Source organism: Pleurodeles waltl, chromosome 7, assembly GCF_031143425.1.
Source record: "Pleurodeles waltl isolate 20211129_DDA chromosome 7, aPleWal1.hap1.20221129, whole genome shotgun sequence".
Taxonomy (NCBI): domain Eukaryota; kingdom Metazoa; phylum Chordata; class Amphibia; order Caudata; family Salamandridae; genus Pleurodeles; species Pleurodeles waltl.
The window spans coordinates 1,184,989,803-1,185,002,318 of record NC_090446.1 but is presented as its reverse complement, the minus strand read 5'-3'; positions in this window follow the sequence as shown (position 1 = coordinate 1,185,002,318).

The window sequence follows — 12,516 nt, the reverse complement described above, 5'->3', positions numbered from 1 at the left end:
GGAGAAGGGTGCGTGTAAGATTTTTAGCCACACCAGTGGGTGGGCTCAGCCAGATGTAACCTCCAAAAATCAGTTTCAGCCATGATGGATTTTTGACGAATGTTGCTTCCTGGGATTGATGTTTTCCACACTTCCCGGGAAGTGGTCATCACAGGAGGAAGGACCCTGCACCTCATTGGAGAACTAGGAACCCCCTGTTTTTCACCCAGGAGCAGGGATACAACTGGCAGACCTGCACCCACACCTCAGATCCCTACCAGATTCCAACAAGGAAGAACTACAGAAGAAGAGGGACTGCCCTGCTGGACCCTTGACCTGCACCTGGACACTGCACTCTGGAGGACTGCGCCAGCTGCACACTTGGGATTCACCACAAGAAGGACTTTGCCTGGCTTCAACTGGTTCAAGGAGGGACTTCCTGTTTGCTACAGGTGAAAACTTGCTAACCATAGTTCATTGCACCAACTCCTGAAGAAACTGACCAGCTGACCACTATCCAGTGGGCAAAAAGGAGTTTGCGCCAGGTGCATTCTGGGAGTTGTAGTCCACACCCTCAAGGAGCATCTCAGAGCTTCTGGAACCTTGGGATGAGCTGTGGCCATCAAAGGAACCTTAAAGGAACATCTGGAAGAAGATCCAGAAGATTGGAGAACTTTTTGAAAAAAGCTCCATAAAGGGACAACCCGCCGCAGCAACTCTAGCCGGCTTGCCTCAACCACGACCCGACCTGGCTTGCAGGTTCATCCTGTTGAAGAAAATCTCTGAAAAAGTGACTAAGTCCGAACGTAGAAAGTTGACTGGGACCTCCCAGGCAGTGTATCCAAAGAGGGCTCCAGGGATGTCAGATCAAGATTCAGGTCTGACCCGGTCGAAGAATTTTCATCTTGAAAAACCGACTAAGTCCGAAGGTAAACATTTCCACGAGGGCTCCTGCGACGTGTATCTGAGGAAAAGTTCCAGGAGGTCGGATTGGACTGGTGATTTGGTTCCGCTGAAGAAAATCTTCAAGAAAACGACTAAGTCCGAAGGTAAACTTTTGACCGAGGCCTCCCGCGAGCTGTAGCCGAGCAGGGCTCCATCACGGTCAGCCTCAAACTGTGACTTTGCCCCGGTCGAGGTGTGACCAGATGACCAGATTGGCGCTATTCCTTTCTAAGCGCTAAAAAGCATTAATTCTTTAAAAATTCATATCTCCTGTTCCCCTTATCAGATTGTAATCGTTTTGGTGTCATTTTAAAGATAAAAATATAATTTGTGTAGGACTTTTATTGTGTTTTGTGTTGTACTTATTTACTGTTTGGTGATTTTTAAACGCTTCACACTTTGTCTCCTAAATTAAGCCTTGTCGCTCGTTGCCAAGCTACCAAGGGTTGAGCTGGGTTTAATTTATTGAGACCTAACTGGACCTAAGTAGAGGTTACTGGCCTATTGCTAAGTGTAGGTACTTACTTGCCCTTACCAATAACCAATTTTCCAACAGGGGTTTAATGGGAGAGTGACAAAAGGGGTGCCTAATTGCTCTGAATAAAATTAAATGTGGTCTCTTGGGTTCAGTGGAGATGCAAAGGACCATGGTCTGTGAAGGCATGTGTTTTATAGTGTGATTTGCAGGTGTGTCTACTGGGCCCATAGTAGTCATCTGTGGTGTATTTGAATTCATCAGATGGGCACTTGTCTATTACTTTGCTGAACGAGGACTGCGGGGGTTAACTGCTATTGGCTAACTGCCGCAAGGAGACTGCCAAAGCGACTGTGTGTTTGTAAGAGGTTTGGTGGTTGGCTGTTGCGCTGGCAGCACTGGCAGTGCTGGAGGTCCGACAGCTTAAGTAGCAGATGGCCACGCCGCTGGCGGTCTACCTTCATACTTGGTGGGTGGTGGTTCTGCCTGTTTACATCATAATACAGCAGAATAGGCACTGCCGGTGCAGAGGTCTTTTTAGCACCATCAACATTGAGTCTGGCGGTCCGACCGCCAAACTCATAATCAAGCCCTATATTTTATTTTAATGGTAACAATATTTTTGTATCTAATATTTTTGCTTTCAATATAGTTTACAATTGATATTTTGAACTACAATGTTTCTGTGCTTGATATTTTTGGTATTAGTAGTTAAGTATAGGAAGTCTAATTTCATGTTAGCAATATTTACTTTCTGATGTTTTTGTGTTTCAATACTGTATGGTTGATATTATGTCAGTGATACTGTAAACCTCGTCCATTTTTCTACTGACTGCAAGCTTACTTACCAGGGGTTTTAAGGCTTGTTTGATTTATTTCTTTGTGTGGCTCCCTGTCAGCTGGCAGAGGCTACTGTAGGTAAGGTTTACTTGGAAGGAGGCAAGACCTTCCCTTGGTGGGCAGAGTCTCCAGGAGGAATGGCTTCCTTTACTTTGAAGGAGGTAAGGCTATAGCAGGCAGAGGGAGCTCAATAAGTGATCTTGCAGGATTGCAATGTGAGAAGAAACAAGCGCATGCCAGGGCAAAGTAAATCTCTAGTCAATCTCTCTCAGATTCAAGGTGGGATAATCACCTTATAAATACATTCAGAAAGCAAGTGAAAATTATACTATGCTTTTCTGAGCACTATGTTTTGAAACATCACTGTGTTCTTCTTAGGGTCTGGGACAGCACTGGTAAAAACTGCACTGTCAATGTTTCTCCCTTTCAATCTTGCATCATCAGGTGCCAGGGCAAACAACACAGGGCTCAGAGGAAAGGAGCAGTGCTAGAAAAAGAGAATCTTGTAGAAACGTCACAAAGGCAGCACTAAGAGCTGTCCGATCTATCTGTCAGAAGAGCTCCTGCAAGAATTTTTAGGTGAGGTGGCAGGTATTATAATATATGACACAAATAATTAATTAGTAATGTACAGCCTACAATAGAGGTGAAATGCAGGGACAACTCACCAGGAATAGGATGAGAGGGTGATGAGGTGGGGGAAAGGACTGTCGGAGGGGGGGGGGGCAATTAAAAATAACTTAATAAAAAATGTACCTTTCTGATGCTCCCGCTGCTGGCCCCCCCCGCTCCGGCGCACAAAAGCCCAATCTATATGCTGCTCTCATGCTAAAGCAAGCATAAAAGCAGCGTCTGGATTGGCCTGAGCGGGCTGGATTGATGCTTGCTCAGGCATAGGGAGCCTATGCCATTTCTCCAACACAGACTGGGTTGGAGAAATGTAAGTGCGCATGTCAGTTTGGAGGGTCTAAGTGGCCTGCCACACTGACATGAGCACTTACAAGTGCCCACCACTCCTCCCCCTTGCAATGGCCCCACCGCACCCTAAACTCCTTGGCTCAGTCAGGCAGTGACGCTCTAGCATTCCTTGTGTTCTTTTTTTGTTGTGAACATAGTTATCTCCATACAGTGATGAAGGCGACAAGGACTTGATGGACCAGGGATTAATGCAGCTGCATCTACCATTAAATGAGGAGCCAATCCTGTGAAAGCATATACACTATTGTATGTGAAGCTGACCATAATGTATTTTTGAATATTCCTAGTATAACGTTTGCTGCTGATGTTACTTATGGTATTATGCCTGTGTCTATTGCATGAGATATAGTTTATAAATCTCCCATGAGGGTGTTATTTTATGTGCATTATGCGTAACGTGACCTACATATTAATCAGTCACTGGTTGTAGCATTAAATCCTGCTTGGCAATAATAAAATAATGCTTGTCAATGTATTCAAATTTGAATAGAAGAGCTTGAAGTATTTCACAATCAAAGGGTAGGTGCGACTTGTGTTGGTGGGTATAATGTGCAATCACAATATTCAATCAACTCACTCACTTCAGTGAACAACAATTTTCTGTGAATATTATAGTATACAGCCCATTCTTCACTGCTTCTTGAATTCCTAGAAGTGCCTAATATAGCACTAATGCAACACATATTTCACTTTTTGCAATAGTTTTTTGATGCGTACGAAATTACAGCGGAGTATGAAGGCCAAAATATTATTTTTGAGATGGCCACCGGACCTCTGTTATCAAAGATTTGCAGTATGTCTGAAACATAGTTTGAATTAATTTATCAGTATGTACATGTCCAAATTGTAAAACCAGGGCTTGTAATTTTTTGATGAAAATGAATGTACTCCAACTGCTAAAACCCACTTCTAAAATGACAGCTGTAGGGAGCACAGCTCGCAGGGTCGCTCAAGCAGGCCGTGTAAAAAGAGCAGTACGGTGCAGAGCTTTATCCGGGGATGGAACGCCATGTTACTGTGGAGGGCGTCAATCCCTTGGTATGATAGAGGGTGTTGGGGCAATTGTGTTTATGGAGTACGTTTTGCCCAATAATTTATGCACATTTTGCAAGGAATGTTTTCTCTTTTATGGCACGTGAGGCCATTTAGCGTGTTTTTATGGCCATTATTGAGTGAATGAAAGCACAGTTATCTCAAACCAAAACAGCATTTCTAATAGTTGACTACATTTGACATAATGATAGTAAGCAAACATAACCAAGACACATATGACAAGCGATGTTCATCATTATAAGGGCTATAGATGCCTATGCAGCAACATACATTGTGAATTGATCATTTTCCATTATTTTGAATGTGTAATGAATCTGTAATAACTTGTAACTCGTAGTGGTAGTTAACAGATTTATTGAACAGACTCCTTGCATAACACCTCATCTGCTGACATCCTAATTCTCCACTGAAGATCTCTTCATCAACATTCTAAGGTGCACTCCCAGTTGTACCATGGTCCAACATTCCAGAGGAGAGCCTAGGAGCGCACCACTTTACTAAAAGAAGTAATATATATATATTTACAACAGGAATAGTATTGTAATAATTAAGATTATCGTTGATAGGAAGGGTGCTCTATATACCTTGAATAACGTATTGTATTACTTAGGTTTATAACAATAATATAACAATATTCCAAACACTTCCCCCTCCCCACCAATACATAAATGAGATAGTGTCTCATAAGTCTGTTACTTCTGTATTATGTAGTCTTTGTGCCATGTCGGAGAAATTTTCCTCCTTGGACGATCAGTTGGGTTTCTCCTAGTAAAGGCATCTCTCAGTTCCCCACTGTTCTCCTGTCCCTCATCTGACTTGTCGCCCCGGCTGCAAGTTATACGGTCCATACTCCATGTACGACCATCCTCCAGGGTTACCACGTTCTTATGTATTTTCGCTATTCGTAAGGGTTTCGAGAATTTACTCCCGTCCTTCCGGGTGGGTTCTGGAAGTTTTACTCTGACCCATTGCCCAATGTACCATTGCTTACTCCTAGTGCCATATTTGTTATTATACCAGTCCCGGTACTTCTTCTGGTTCTTCCGTACTTTCGTCACTACCTCCTCCAGTCGTACCCAATAAGGCTCTCCACCTGTCAACCAATTGGGGTTTAACTTAGTCCCTGGTTGCCTTCCCTTGAGAGATACAAAGGGGGATATCCCTGTGACTAAATTGTGCGTGGTTTGATATGACCATAACATTTGCTCAATCGCAAATTCCCCAGGCTCTCGTGACATGCTTGCCATTTGATCATCCTGTTAACCCTTTCCACAAGACCGTTGGCTTTGGGGTTATACAATGCCGTCCGGAAGTGTTGGACCCCACTTTTCCTCAAGAACTCTACCATGGCCCCTGAGGTGAATTGCACCCCATTGTCTGTCACAATGGTGCTTGGAATGCCTTCTCTAGTGAACGCTTCTTTAAGGAAATCCATGACGTCTTGTGTTGTTACATTGTGCACAGTTTTTGTCATCACCCAGTGAGAGTGATAATCAACTAAAACAAATAGGAATCTTGCCCTTGATCCCAAACACGTAAGTGGTCCTAGGATGTCCAACCCTAGCTTGTCCCATGGCTTGGTGGGAACCTCAATGGGAGATAACAGAGCTTTGTGCATAATTTTAGTTTTGTCACCCATTGCGCAATTGACACATTCGTGCACAGTGTTTTCTACCAACTTGTCCATAGTGGGAAACCAGTAAGAAGCTCTAAGTTTATTTTTAGTTAACGTCCTTCCTAGGTGTCCTTCGTGTGCTAGACCTATAAGCTTGCCCACAGCTCACGAGGGGGAATGATTCTCTCCCCTCTCATTACCGAGTCCTTGTCTATATGTAGCTCAGAACGCACCTCCCAATACCCCTTTAAGTCTTCCTCAATCTGTCGGGATCTCTCTGGCCAACCATTCCTTATCTTATCTTTTAGAGTCTGTATTCTCTGATCCTTGTTTGTAGCTGCAACCCACTCTTCCTTGGAAATGCCTGACAACTCAACATAGAGTACAGGTTCAAGGGTCTCAATTGCCATGTCTTGCCCTCCCTTCTTGGGTAATCTTGAAAGGCAATCCGCTAATATGTTTCTTTTACCAGGAACATATTACATATCAAAATTGAAGCCTTCCAGCCCTAAAATCCATTTGGCAATACGTGGAGTGGCGTGATCTCTACCTTTAATGGTGAACAAAGAAATAAGAGGTTTGTGGTCCGTTCTGACAAGGAAAGGCAAACCCCATAGGAAGAACTTGAAGTGATTGATGGCCCAGAAGCATGCTAAAGCCTCTCTCTATATAGTGGAGTAATTGAGTTCCCCCTCCCTTAGTGACTTGGACGCAAATGCCACAATCCTCTCCTGCCCATCTACATACTGGAATAAGGTGGCACCGAGACCTCTACCACTAGCATCTGTAGTTGGCCATGTTTTCCTGGTGGGGTCAAAATTTCCTAAACTGGGACAATGGACTATGGCGTCCTTGACTTTTTCAAAGGCTGTCTAACACTCATCATTCCACTCGAAAAGTACATTTTTCTTCAACAATGTTCTCATGGGGGCAGTGACCTCAGCAAAGTTGTGAACAAATTTTGACAGAAACTCAGCCAAACCCAAAAACGATCTCAATTCTTCTTTATTAGTGGGCGCTGGGGCTTCCTTCACGGCCACTACCAAATCGTACTTGGGTTCTACTCCGTCCTTATTTTATGCCCAATGTATTCCACTTACTCTACTCCCAGTTGGCACTTTTCTCTCCTAATGGTCATGCCAGCATCATCAAGGGCCTTGAATACCTCCCTTAAAATGGAATTGTGCTCACATTCCGTGCTCCCATACACTAATATATCATCCTGGAAGCACATTATCTGTCTGATTCCTTGCAATATGCTTTGCATAATCCTTTGGAATACTGCAACCGCCGAAGCGAGACCAAAGGGCATCCTGCGATATCTAAAAGACCCAAATGGAGTGATAAAGGATGTGAGTGAACATGATGCTGTGTGCAATTCCACTTGGTGATATGCAGATGATAAATCAATTACACTAAAATATTTAGCTGACCCTAACATGCTCACCATTTCGTTTATTTTGGGTAAGGGGAACCAGTCTACCCATATATTAGCATTCAAGTCCCTCAAATCCACACATAGGCGTATGCCTCTGCCGTTAGGTTTCCTAGTGACCACTATGGGTGCTAGCCACAAGGAACTCTCAATGGGTTCTATGACTCCAGATTTAACTAGTTTATCTAACTCTTCCCTCAGGGGCTCCCTCATTAGGTATGGTATGGATCTGACCTTGTGTACGGCTGGTGTTGCATTTTCCTTAAGTTTAATTTTGTGTTGATAGTTTTTCAACAACCCCAGTCTATCCTCAAACAGTTTTGGGAATTCCTCACATATGCTTTCACTAACTTTTTGCATGTCCACTAACAATACTTGTTTCTTGCTATTAGGATCCAGTTTGATCCCTAGATATCTTTGGTGTCTCCATCCCAATAAATTGGACCTTTCCTCTGTGATGTATACCATTCCTTTGGTGTGCCTATCTTTGAATGAAATGCCTAGTTCTAACATTCCCTTAAGAGGTATTGGGTCATTGTTGTACACTCCTGGCTTTATATTGGCAGGACTCAATTTGTACCCTTGGTTATGGAATTTGTCTACAAAGGTTTGGTAGTTCATGAAAGTAAATGGTGAGCAAGAATCATCGTATGCCTTTACGCAAATACCATCTAGTTTAATGTCACACAAAGGATAAGTGCTATTGGAGGGTTCCGTACTTGGTTTTTCCTTTACTTGAAGAATAAACTTATTGCCTAAATCGGTGATTTCTTCCACTCTATTTACTGTTTTCTTAGTATTTCTATCATTTTTACATACACGCGTGTAGTGCCCTTTAGCTCCACACTTTCTACACAGGCAGTTGCGGGCTGGACAAAAAGGACTATTAGCTAGGTGCTTGGGGTTTCCGCATCTAAAACACTTTCCCCATTGTTATTTCTTCAGTTGGATTTTTCTTTGTTGAAGTGGCTAGTAACACCGAATCCTCCTCCTTGTTAACCGCCCCTCTTCCTGTTTAGTACAACTTTTTATCTCCCTCACCCCTTCCGCCTCTGGTGTTTTTTTGATCTCTCTCGTGTGCTCAATGCTCCTTGCAATGTCTACAGCTTCCTTTAGAGAGGGATTAAGCGTGAGGAGCTTCTCTTGCGCCCGCGGATTATTTGTACACCTCACCAACTGGTCACGATTCAATGAATCCTCCAATTCCTCGAATTCACACGTATTGGCCAGCCCTCGCAGAGAAGCAATATAAGTGGCTACCTTTTCGTCCTTGCCCTGTACTCTACAAAAAAATCTATGCCTTTCTAGGACTATATTAACTTTGTGACCAAAATGACTTTCCAACTTGTTGAGTGTTTGCTGGAAAACATCTAAATTTTCCCCTCCATCTTCTCCTTCGTCTTCTGCATCAGTCAGGTTCTCATACACCTTCCTTCCCTGTATTCCGAGATTATGTAACAATATGTGTTGTTTCCTTAGTGCTGTGAACTTTTCCCCTCCTATAGCAATCAAGTAGGATTCAAACAATTTTGACCAATCTTTCCAGGGTAAGATAGGTTCACCTGTTTCATTCAGGAACGGGGGAGGTTGGGACATTCCAGCTGCTGCCATTCCTCTTGTAGATAGTCGTCACTCTATATTATAGTGACCTTACCTGTATGGGATCTGCACACCTCTTAATGTACCCTTTTGTGAATTTTACTACTTATGCATGTACTATTATACCATCAATATGTCTAAATCCTCACCATTCATATGGTACTATACAATTATTTGCAACCTCAGATGCAAAATTACAAATTATGCATGTGCTATTTTACCATCAATGTGCCTAAATTTCCACCATTCATATGGCATAAACCGTTACTTACAACATTAGATGTGGGACACGATACAGAAAGGGTGCAGAATCCCACTTCTTATCTCCAGAGACACTCTCTTGATTCTGTTGTTTCAGTCACTAGGAGGTAATGGGAAACCTCCTAATGCCCTTATTTTGAAGGCGTATCACCAGTTCCACACAGTTGGGGCTCTTATTTTGAAGTATGACAAGTTTTGAAGTATGCAAGTTCCGGTTCCCTTGGCTGTGGAAATATGAATCGAGTCACCTTCCGCGATCTGTACACGGTCCCGCTTGCCGTGGCCTTTCGCTGCTTTCCCGCAGCACCTGTCACCGCTGGAATCCTGGCACTTCACACCCAGGTAAGCCCTGGGCTCCGCTGACGTTTGTTCGCGCAATTCCCACCCGGGGATTGAGCTGCAGAACACGCTCTGGGAGAGAGCTTCCCGCAGTGCTTCCGCGCTGCACTGCCTGCAATGCTGAACTCTCGGGAGAGCTTAGAGCGGTACGGGGATCGCGCTACCGTTAGCCCTGAGGGGGAACCTTTCACAACATGCTCACACTACACTGACAGTGCCGCTCCGGAAGGGTTCTCACAGTGCTCAGAGAAAGCCTTCCTCAACTCTCCCGCACGGCACCTTCCTCACGGTGTGTGAATCACAGTACTCTCTGCTAAATTAACAGACTCTTGTATTTACACCAGGCGCGCCCTTAAGTTAATCGGCTGCTGTAGCGTATACTCGAACTCATACGCTGGGAACATCCAGTATTGTAAGAGACTAAGCGCTCTCTACTATGATGCTTCCAATGTTCCCTCCGGTACACACGTACCCATATAGGTCCACCTTGTCTGAGCCTTCTTAGCTGTAGTAACACAACAAGCAGTCAATCAAGGCACTTACTTCGACCGTACCTTCCTTGTTGTACACAAGTAGAACGATAACGTCTCGCTGAGGTGCTGAATTGATCAGGGGCAAGGAGTCTTCACTGCCCCTGCGCAAATCCCATCCTCGTCGCCAAAGTTCCTCTGTAATAACTTGTAACTCGTAGTGGTAGTTAACAGATTTATTGAACAGACTACTTGCATACCACCTCATCTGCTGAAATCCTAACTCTCCACTGAAGATCTCTTCATCAACATTCTAAGGTACACTCCCGGTTGTACCATGGTCCAACATTCCAGAGGAGAGCCTAGGAGCGCACCACTTTACTAAAAGAAGTAATATATATAAATTTACAACAGGAATAGTATTGTAATAATTAAGATTATCGTTGATAGGAAGGGTGCTCTATATAACTTGAATAACGTATTGTATTACTTAGGTTTATAACAATATTACAACACAATCGTTGTATCTTTCTCTTCAGAATGTGTCTATAGGGCGACGCTCCCTCGGGTTTCTCGGGTTAGGCAATGTTCCTTCAACTCCTGGGTAAGATTGTATAGCAAAGTGGATGCCTGGCCATGACTGCACCTTAGGCATGAAGTGACACAAAGAGCTGAACAATGTTCATTCACTTGGTACGTAGATTTCCTCAATTCTGAGTACTGAAGTTGATCCTCACCTGAGTCATTGGTGTGGATAGGGCCGATAGGGCCATGCCTATTCACTCAAATAAGTGTTTTGAGTGTTTAGTGGTAAATGTTATATACGTATGGTCTCTATATTTGTGTTTGATTTCTTGTGAGTAATGTTTGTGGTTTGATTTGTTTCAAATATATTTTTTGTGTCTGTTTTTTTCCCTTCAGAGCAATGATCTCCGGAGCATAATAATGTGAGAGGAAATATCTTGCATTTTTAGAAGTTGATTTTACATGAGTTCTGGATCTAGGGTTGTCTGACATAATTTGGTCCTTCACTATTGTTAACACTGAATTTTACGAATGAATATTCATGTAGTCTGAGTGTTTGATTTGCATAGAAAATAATTTAACATTGAGAAATAATGCATGCATTCGAAATTGCGCCCACTTCAGTGGCCGTCAGTGGTCACGAAGTGTACTTATTAACAGCTTATTAATGTAAAATGTTAAGCTAATGTTTTGATTAATGTAGTAGTATGTCATATCAAGGGTTATATATTATGTATTAGCTTTATTAATCGTAGACCTTAATTTTAGCGAGGTCTTGGGCCTAGTTGCATGGCCTCATGTCAAGCTGCATTTCTTAGGTTACTTATAAAATTGCTGCTTAGGGAATTAAATTGTGATTTACTGACCAAATGCTCTTAGCTGGAATTCTTTCCCATTAGAAATGCTTGCTAGACTATGCTGTACTAACTAGGGATACAATGTATAACGTAGTGTGTGTAAAGGTGACCTTCTCAGGAGAAGACAATGGAAGCACTGACTGGAGTATTAGCTGATAACATATTGATACCTGACAAGCCCACGGTGGGAACAGGAGAAGAGGAGCCAATCATCAACAAGTGAACTGTGTATTAGTAAATTCTAAGATTTGGAGTTCTACTTTCATTTGACTAACTGAAAACGCACGATTCTTTGACCAATGACAACGTGGAAAGTAGTTTAGGAAATCTAACTTAGCCAGACTGCACCAAGAAGAGAGGCGTCATTATTTTCCTGGCCGTCCCGAGATGAGATGGCTTTACTTTCCTCAACTTTGTTGCCTAGAAGCGACATTCTGTATGTCTATTCTTGAGACATTTCTATTCTGAACTTTAATGCTGAATTGTGATGCCTTGCTGACCGAACTGATGTCCAATTGACAAAGACTGTCACAGCTTGCTGAACCATACTGAGGCAAGGTACAAGATGATGTTACTTATTATTATGTCTATTTGCTTTAGCCCCTAGGTACCAACCGCTATTTTGATAGAGCCATAGCTAGATGTATTTCCAAATTTGTGTTGACACAGTTAATCAATACATTGCACAAATTCACAATATGAGTGCACAAATAACTCAAACTTTCCCTGCTCACCCAGCACAGAACATTAACTACTTGTTCCCCTCCATATCACACATACTATAACAGGACCAGCCTGTTGCCTTCTACAACTCAACAGGATTAGAGTTTATTCCACCTCTACTGCATTGGGGTGTAACCACATACCCCCATCACCATGCACATAAACAGAACCAGGGTCTCACCTACCCTCCACTGCATTGGGGCATAAACATGTACCCCCATCACCATTCACTTAAACAGAACCAGTGTTTCACCTACCCTCTACCGCATTGGGGTGCAGCCACGTACTCCCATCACCCTATGCTCAAACAGGACCAAGGTTTCACCTACCCTCTACTGCATTGGGATGTAACCATTTACCCACTTAACATCGGGCTTAATGCACTGCCCCACATCCTTAACCCCATAGGAAGGATGGTCAAA